The sequence below is a fragment of the Cynocephalus volans genome, chromosome 3, assembly GCF_027409185.1.
Source record: "Cynocephalus volans isolate mCynVol1 chromosome 3, mCynVol1.pri, whole genome shotgun sequence".
NCBI lineage: Eukaryota > Metazoa > Chordata > Mammalia > Dermoptera > Cynocephalidae > Cynocephalus > Cynocephalus volans.
In genome coordinates, this window is record NC_084462.1 from 81,230,683 (window position 1) to 81,239,190 (window position 8,508).

An 8,508-nucleotide genomic window follows, 5' to 3' on the forward strand; every position below is an offset into this window, starting at 1 on the left:
ATATGCTGCTAGCTGTAGGTTATATGTAACTGCCATTAACCAGGTAAAGAAAGTTCCCTTCTTTTCCTAAATTTGTGGGAGTATTTTTTTTTCTTGAAGATGAATGAATTCTGCCTTTTGCCAACTGCTTTCTTTATTTATATATAGAATCATGTGATTTTTTTTTATTAAGTCTGTTGATATGATAAATTTCTTTGATGGATCTTCTAATACTGGTTTTTAATATTGCATTCCTGAAGTTAACTTCACTTGGTCATGATGTCTTATTCTTTTAACTCATTGCTGGATTCAATTCGCTAATCCTTTGTTGAGGATTTCAGCATCTGTGCTTATGATTGCTATTGTTTGGTTTTCCTTCCTTGTACTGTCTTTGGTTATGCTATCATGACAATCCTGGCATAATAAAATGAGTTGATAAGTATTCCTTTGTCTTCTGTTTTCTGGAAGAGATTATATAAGACATATTATTTCTTCTTTAAACATATGGTAGAATTCACTGGTGACAACATCTTCATTTCCTTTTATAAAAGCTTTAACTATGAACTAAATATCTTTCTGAGATATAGAACTATTTATCTCTTTCTTCTTCAGAAAGTTTCTTAGTCCATGTCTTTCAAGAAAATATTTCAGTTGCTTTATGTTGTACAACTTATGTTGATACTATTCATTCATAGGATTTATTTATTAAATTTTTAATGTCTGTGGAGTTTAAAAAGATATGCCCTCTTTTATCCCTGATGTTAGAACTTTGTGTTGACTCATTATCTTGGCCAGACTAAATAACATTTTGTAAATTTTATTGATGTTTACAAAGAATCAGCTTTTGATTTTACTGACATTTTCTGTTATTTGTCTGTTTTCAATTTTTTGGTATCTGCTTGTATCTTTATTTCCTTTTTCTTCATGAGTTGGGCTTATATCGCTCTTCTTTTTCAGATTTTTAGATAGAAGCTTATTAAATTAGTGATTTCAGAACTATGTATTTTTTTCAATATATGCATTTAATGCTATAAATTTAACTCCTGTCTTTGGTGCATTCCACAAATTTTGGTATGATGCATTTTCATTTTCATCCAGTTAAAAATATTTTTGAATTTATCCTGAGACTTCCTCTTTGACCCAGTTATTATTTAGAAGTGCATAGTGTAATTTTTATGTATACAGAGATTTACTAGATAGCTTACTGTTATTGATTTCTAGCTAAATTTCATTATGGTGACAAGATAAAGTTTGCATCTTTTAATTTTTTGGTTAATTTTGTGATTTTTTTTCTGTGATCTCGAATATGTTCTATCGTGGTGAATATTTCATATGCATATAAAAAGAATGTGTATACTCAGGCTGTTGGGGTGGAGGGTTCTATATATATGACTGGAACTGTAAGACAATAAATTTCTGTTGTTTAAGCCTCATGGTTTGTGGTAGTTTTTTATGGCAGCCTAGAGAACTAATACATTAAGTAAGACCAATCTCAGTCCCTCATTTTTACTGTGGGGAACTTGAGACCCAAAGATGTCACATGACTGACAGCCACAGAGTGAATTTGGGGCAGAGCTGGCAGCAGACCCAGGCTTCTACCTCCTCATCTAGGACTTTTCCTACCTTGCCAAGATGCCCTTCCCTGGCTTTTAGCTTTTTAACTAAACTTGTTATTTTGAGATAATTATATAGTCATGTACGGCTGTAAGAAATAATACACACAGATCCCATCTACCCTTTACCCAGTTTCCCCTAATGGTAAGGTCTTACAGAACTAGAGAACAGCACCTCAGCCAGGATGTCAATGTGGATACGGTCAAGACACAGAGTATTTCCATAACCCTGGGGACCCCTCATGTTGCCCTCTTATAGCCACAGCCACCTCTTTCCCACCTCCACGTCCTCGTTAACCCCTGGCAACCACTAACTTGTTCTCCATGTCTGTAATTTGGTAATTTCAAGTATGTTATATAAACAGAATCATACCATATATAACCTTTTGGGACTGACTTTCTTCACTCAGCATAATTCTCTGGTGATTCATTCAAGTTGTTGTACGTATCCATAGTTCATTCCTTTCTATTGCTGAGTAGTATTCCACAGTGTGAATGAAACAGCTTGTTTAACCATTCACCCATTGAAGGACACCTGTGTTATTCCCCTTTTCTGGCTATTAGGAATAAAGCTGCTATGAACATTCACGTATAGGTTTTTGTGTGACATAGGTTTTCATTTCTCTGCCATAAATGTTCAAGAGTGCAGTTGCCAGATTGTATGATGGTTGCACTTTTAGTGTTTTGTTTTTTTTAAGAAACTACCAAACTGTTTTGCAGAGTGGCTATACCATTTTACATTACCACCAGCAATTTATGAGTGAGCTAGTTTCTCCACAGCATCTCCAGCATTAGGTGTTGTCACAATTTCTTATTTTAGCCATTCTGAGTGGTATGTAGTGATATCTCATTATGGGTTTTAATTAGCATTTCCCAAATGGTTAATGATGTTGAACATTTTTTCATGTGCTTATTTGCCATCTGCATTTCTTCTTCAGTAAAAGGTCTCTTCATCATTATCTTTTGTCCATTTCTAAATTGGATTATTTGTTTTTTTACTGCTGACTTTGAGTCTTTTTAAAATATATTGTAGATACTATTTCTTATCAGATATGTGGTTTGCAAATATTTTCTCCCAGTCTGCAGCTTGTCTTTTCATCGTCTTAACAGTGTCTTTCACAGAGAAAAAGGTTTTAATTTTGACAAAGCCCCATTTATTAATTTTTCCTTTAATGGGTTGTACTTTTGGTATCAAGTCTAAGAATTCCTCGTGTAGCCCTAGATGCCAAAGATTCTCTCCTATGTTCTTTTCTAAAAGTTTTGGTTTTATATATTACATGTAATTCTGTGATCCATTTTGAGTTAATTTTTGTATACGGTGTGAGGTTTAGATTGAGGAGTTTTTGTTGTTTATTTTTGGCCCATGGAAGTTCAATACCATAGCACTATTTGTTGAAAAGACTATTCTTTCTTCCTCAATTGAGTTGATTTTTTGTACCTTAGTTGGCATATTTGCTTTGTCTCTTTCTGGATTCTCTATTCTGTCCCATTGTTCTATGTGCCTGTCCCTCCACCAGTACTGTGTCTTGATTATTATAACACATACGTCTTCAAATTGATAGGCTGATTCCTCCCGCTTTATTTTTTTTTCAAAATTGTTTTAGCTATTCTATATTCTTAGACTTTTCATATAAATTTTAGAATAATATCACTTATGTCTTCAAAAAATCTTGCTAAGATTTTGATAGGATTGTGTTAAGCCAGTATATGAATTTTTAGACAGTACTGACATCTTTACTGTGTTAAGTCTTCCAATCCACGAAACAGTATGTCTCCCCATTATCTAGAGCTTCTTTGATACTTCTTTTTTCACTTTTCCAATGAGTTTTTATTATTAGTCAAGTCACGATTTGGTATCCCAGGGTACAGACACAACGTACCCAGGTTCCCCTTCACTACTCTGAGAGAAGGACAGAGGACAGAGGGGGAGTGGGTAGGGGCAGTTTAGATCTTCCCAGGAAACGTGCCTCTGCCTGTGGTCATCCCAGGCTGACACCCAGGATAGGGGCAGAGGGACTTGTGTCCATGCCAGTACCATTTGCACATACAGACATCATCCCTTTTAGTGATCATTGCGTTCTCACAGTGGTGGAGGTGCAGGTTGTTCTGCCAGCAGTTCTTGGTCTGGTTCTGGTTGGGGAAGCAGCTGTCAAAAGGACAGTCCAGTAGTTGTTGATTTTGGTCTTGATGTCTCCTACCATGATGTTGACTCCCAAAGAAGCCGCTGAATCTGCTCACAGCTCAGTGTGACCCTCAGCCTTCTTTAATATTTTTCACAGTATTTTGTAGTTTTTAGCATACAAGTCCTATACATGTTTTGTTAGACTTACACCTAAATGTTTTTTCTGAGTGATTGTAAATGATAATTAATTGTATTTTTAATTTTGATTTCCACATGTTCATTACTACTGTATAAAAGTGAAGTTCATTTTTGTATGTTGATTTTGTACCCTACAACTTATTAGTTCTAAGAGGTTTGGTTTTGTTGTAGATTTCTTGGGATTTTCAGCATAGGTCATCATGCCATCTGCAAAAAGGAATAATTTTGTTTCTTTCCTTCCAGTTTGTATGTCTTTTGTTTCCTTCTCTTGCCTTATTGCACTGGCTAGGACTTCTAGCACTGTGTTCAATAATAGTGGTGAGAGATGACATCTTTGCCTTGTTATAATTTTAGGGGAAAATCCCTGAGATTGTCACCATTAAATATAATGTTAACTGTAGGTTTTGTAGATACTCTATTTTGCTGAGGACATTTCTCTCTATTCCTATTTTTCTGAGAGTTTTTATCATGACTGGGTGTTAAATTTTGTCAAATGTTTTCTCTGCTTCAGTAGATAGATATTTTCATCTATAGCCTGTTATTATAGTATATTATCATTTTCATTTAATGTAATTATTGATATTGGGGCTTAATTATTCCAGTTTTTGTTTTCTGCTTTTTTTCTGTTTTCATTTTTCTGTCCTGTGAGTCACATGAACATTTTTAGAATTTCATTTTGATTTATCTGTTGAGGTTTTGAGGTATATTTTTGTAAAGCTTTTTAAGTGGTGGCTCTATGTATTATTTTATATATATATATAACTTTAATTATAGTCTATAGGTGTTAACATTTACCAGTTTCAAATTCACATTTGAATGAAGTGTAGAAAGCTTACTTCCCTTTATATTCCTTTACACTCGACTGGCTATAATATAATTTTCTTAAATATTTCCTCTACATACATTAAAAACCACATCCGACAGTGTAATAATTTTTTGCTTCAGCTGTCAAATATAATTTAGATATTTCAAGAGGAAAAGGAATTTATTGCATTTACCCATATTTTTACTCTTTCTGCTGTTCTTCCTTCCTGATATTCCAGTCTCTTTCTTTTTAAATTATTTATTTTCTGTTTTACATTCTTCCTTTAGCCACTTTTTCTAGGGTATGTCTGATGGTGACAGATTTTCATCATTTTCCTCCATCTGAAAATATCTTGATTTCCCCTTTATTTCTGAAGAATATTTTCATTGGATATAGAATTGGATTGACAGTTCCATCCTTCCGGCATTTAAAAAATGTGCCACTTCCTTCTGGTCTCTATGGTTTTTTACGAGAAATGTACTGTCACTTAAACTGTTGGCCTCTTATAGGTAAGGTGTCATTTCACTCTTGCATCCTTCAAGATTTTATTCTTTGTCCTTTGTTTTTAGAAGTTTGACTGTGATGTGTTTTGGTGTGGATTTCCTTGGAGTTATCCTGTTTGCAGCCTGTTCAGCTTACTGAATCTACAGTTTTGTCTCTTGCCAAACATTGGGCATTTTCAGCCATTATTTCTTCGAGTACTTTTTCAGTACTGCCCTCTTTCCCCACTTCTTTGAAACTTCAGTAGCACAAATGTTAGATCTTTTAATACAGTCTCACAGGTCCCTGAGGCTCTGTTTACATACCCCCTCCAAAAAAATAAAAAGGAAACTTATTCCCTATTGTGAAAACTAAAAAATCTCTGTTGTTCTATTTTCAAGTTCACAGATTCTTTCTTCTGTCCCCTCTATTTTGCTGTTGAGCCAATCCATTGAGGTTTTTATATTGATTACTGGATTTTTCAGTTGTAAATTTTCATTTCATTCTTCTTTATAGCTTCTATTTCTTTGCTGAGACGTTATCTCTTTTCATTTGTTTCAAATATGTTTATAACTGCTTGTCGAAACATTTTTTATGATGGTTGCTTTAAAATCTTTGTCAGATAATTCTAATGTCTTTGTCATCTCTGCGTTGGCACTTATTGATCATCTTTTTCATTCAAGTGGATATTTTTTGGGTTCTTGATATGATGAGGAATTGAACATTCAACCAAGATTTTGAGAACCACAAGGTATTCCAGGCTCATCTTGTACTTTTGCTGCTCTACCCATTTTTCCAAGAAGTTTTAGCTCCTTTTAGTGAAGAGCTTATTTAGAAACCAAGAGTTGGCATTAGATGTGCTTGTTGCTGCTGATATATCATTACTTCCAGGTCCTTTCAGAAGACAGTGCTAGAAAATATATGTATGTATATGTACATATATATGCATATGTATGTATATACACATGTGCACATGCACACATATATCCATAACTATTTTATATCTGAGTATATATATTTTTGTTTAAATTATTTTATTTTATTTAAACAGTATATTAGTATATTCATATATATATATATAAATACATATGTATACACACACACACACACACACACACACACACACACACTATAAATTCTTACCCTTCACTCAAATTCCACTTCAACATCTCAGGATTTTTTCTAGACTTCTCCCTTTCCATGTTTTTAAATCACTTGTTTGACAAAGAAAAATCTGGCTCCCATTTCATAATTTATTTGGCTTTTGTGCCCAGTGTAACCAATCTCCCACCACACCAGCTGCCTGTTCTGCCTGCTGCCTTCATGCTCCCCCTCCAATACTGCTGTCTTCTTAGCCATTGGACATGAAACCTTCATGCTTCACACACACACACCCTCCCCTTGCTTCTCAGATGCTGGTCTTGACAATGAACTATGAAGGGAAAGACAGAGGGTAAGGAAAGAAAGATAGAAGAGAGGAAAATGTCCTACTATGATTTTAGACATCAGGGATTTTTTTAGCTAAAAAAAAAAAAAGCCAACTCCAAAATTAAAAACTCAGCTTACTGACTTTCTTAGCAGGTTTCTCTGTAAACTTGGAGGAATGATTTGTTGTTTTCTTCTAAAAATAGAAACTTGCGAGTCTCATGGTAACGAAGCTGAGACAGGTGACCTGGACCAACACTTCATTTTAAATATGAGAAACTCAATACTGGAGAACTTAGGTGACTTGCTTGAGACCTCACAAACAGAACTAAAGTTTTTTTCTCTTTCTATACTGCTTCTGAAATTGTCAGAAGTGCTTCAAATGTACCTATATGTCCTTTAGAGCTTTGTGTAATCACTTTTATTCTAAGGTCCCAATTTTTTGTTTTAATCAGATGAATTAAATGAGAAACATCTTGTGAAAAGTTTGAATTCTAAATTAGATCTTAACATGTAAAATAGTTATTTTAAAAACAATCATCTATGAAGCAATCTCCGAAAATGATCCTCCCGTCAGAATTCCTGGATTCTTCATGGATCTTCCTTGGACATCTATTAAAAACTGAGTTTACACATGCAAAGCATTTCAAAGAGGACCTCACATATAATGTGCCCACAAAAGTAAGCAATTATTAGAGGGATAGTATATATGCTGATTAGGGGTGTGAGTTCTTGAGCCAGCCTACTTGGGCTGAGGGCTGACTCTCGCTTATTAATCTCATATAAATTCTGGTCCCACTGTTGAGCTGTGGGAACTTGGAAGACTTACTCAACCTCTCTGTGCCTTGGATTCCTCCTTTATAAAATGTTACATAGTAAGGGTCTAATAAGTGTTAGCTTTCACTATTGTACTGCTCACTCATGTTTTTCCTCCTCAGTCACATGATAGGCTCTCGGGGCAGGTGCCTCAGCTTACTGAGGCAGAACCCTTCTAGCCTGCAGTGGTTACATTTCATGCAGCACATATGCAATCATTATTCGTAGGATGACTGAGGGTGGGACAGAAGCCAGCCTGACATGAGGGGCAGCTCTGCCTCCAGAGGACTGGTCTATGCACCCCACCTTCATCCTGAGAGCCACAGCCCTGAAAGCCATGACTAACATCCATGAGGGCTCTGTGAGCACTTCCCAGGTGCCATGAGCTCATTTCAAAATGAAGTAACCAAACTCACCAGTGTCTGGGTGAGGCCCCTTTCCAGGTGGGGAGAAAGGAGGAGTTCTTCTAGAATGGCTTGTGGTGAGGATTCACCCACCACAGCTTCAGAGACAGCTGCCACCTGAAGCTCAACCTCACCACCCTTTGCTGTGCTGAGGCAGCCATGCTGAGCCATAGAGAGAGGGGAAGAGCAAGAGAAACCTGCAACATTTCCGGTAGGGATTATTCTTAGCACTTGGGGATCTCACCCTGGGCCCCTTTTGCTCCCACTGTGGGGTGACCAAGAAGGGGTGAGGGTGAAAAGGGGAGATTCCCTTATTCTCCCTACAGACCCTCCCCCACCATCTGCTTTTATCTCCCTCACTCCCTCTGGAGGTGAAAATAACAAGAGTACAGGGAAGAAGCAAAGCACACCAGGGTCCTAGGCAGGAGCCGAGGGCAGCACCCCCCCATCCAGAAGTAGGCAAGGAGCATGCTGCAAACACCACTTTCACATGGGTGGCCCACCACAGTTTCCATCACAGCCACAGCTGCCGCAAAAACAGCTTGATGCCACAGTAGTAGCCACAGCCACCATGCAGGTGGTCTGCCAGACACTTGACTGCATTGACACAAGGAGAGTCACCAGCAGAGACTGGAAAAGAAGAGTTTGTCTCTCTCCTCAAAGCCC

At 36.6% G+C, this 8,508-nt stretch overlaps 1 pseudogene; it reads right to left on the reverse strand.

The window, feature by feature from the left end:
• Positions 1-3,536: 3,536 nt before the first annotated feature.
• LOC134371670 (cytochrome c oxidase subunit 6B1-like) lies at positions 3,537-3,793 on the reverse strand (annotated as a pseudogene).
• Between the last annotated feature and the right edge of the window lie 4,715 nt (positions 3,794-8,508).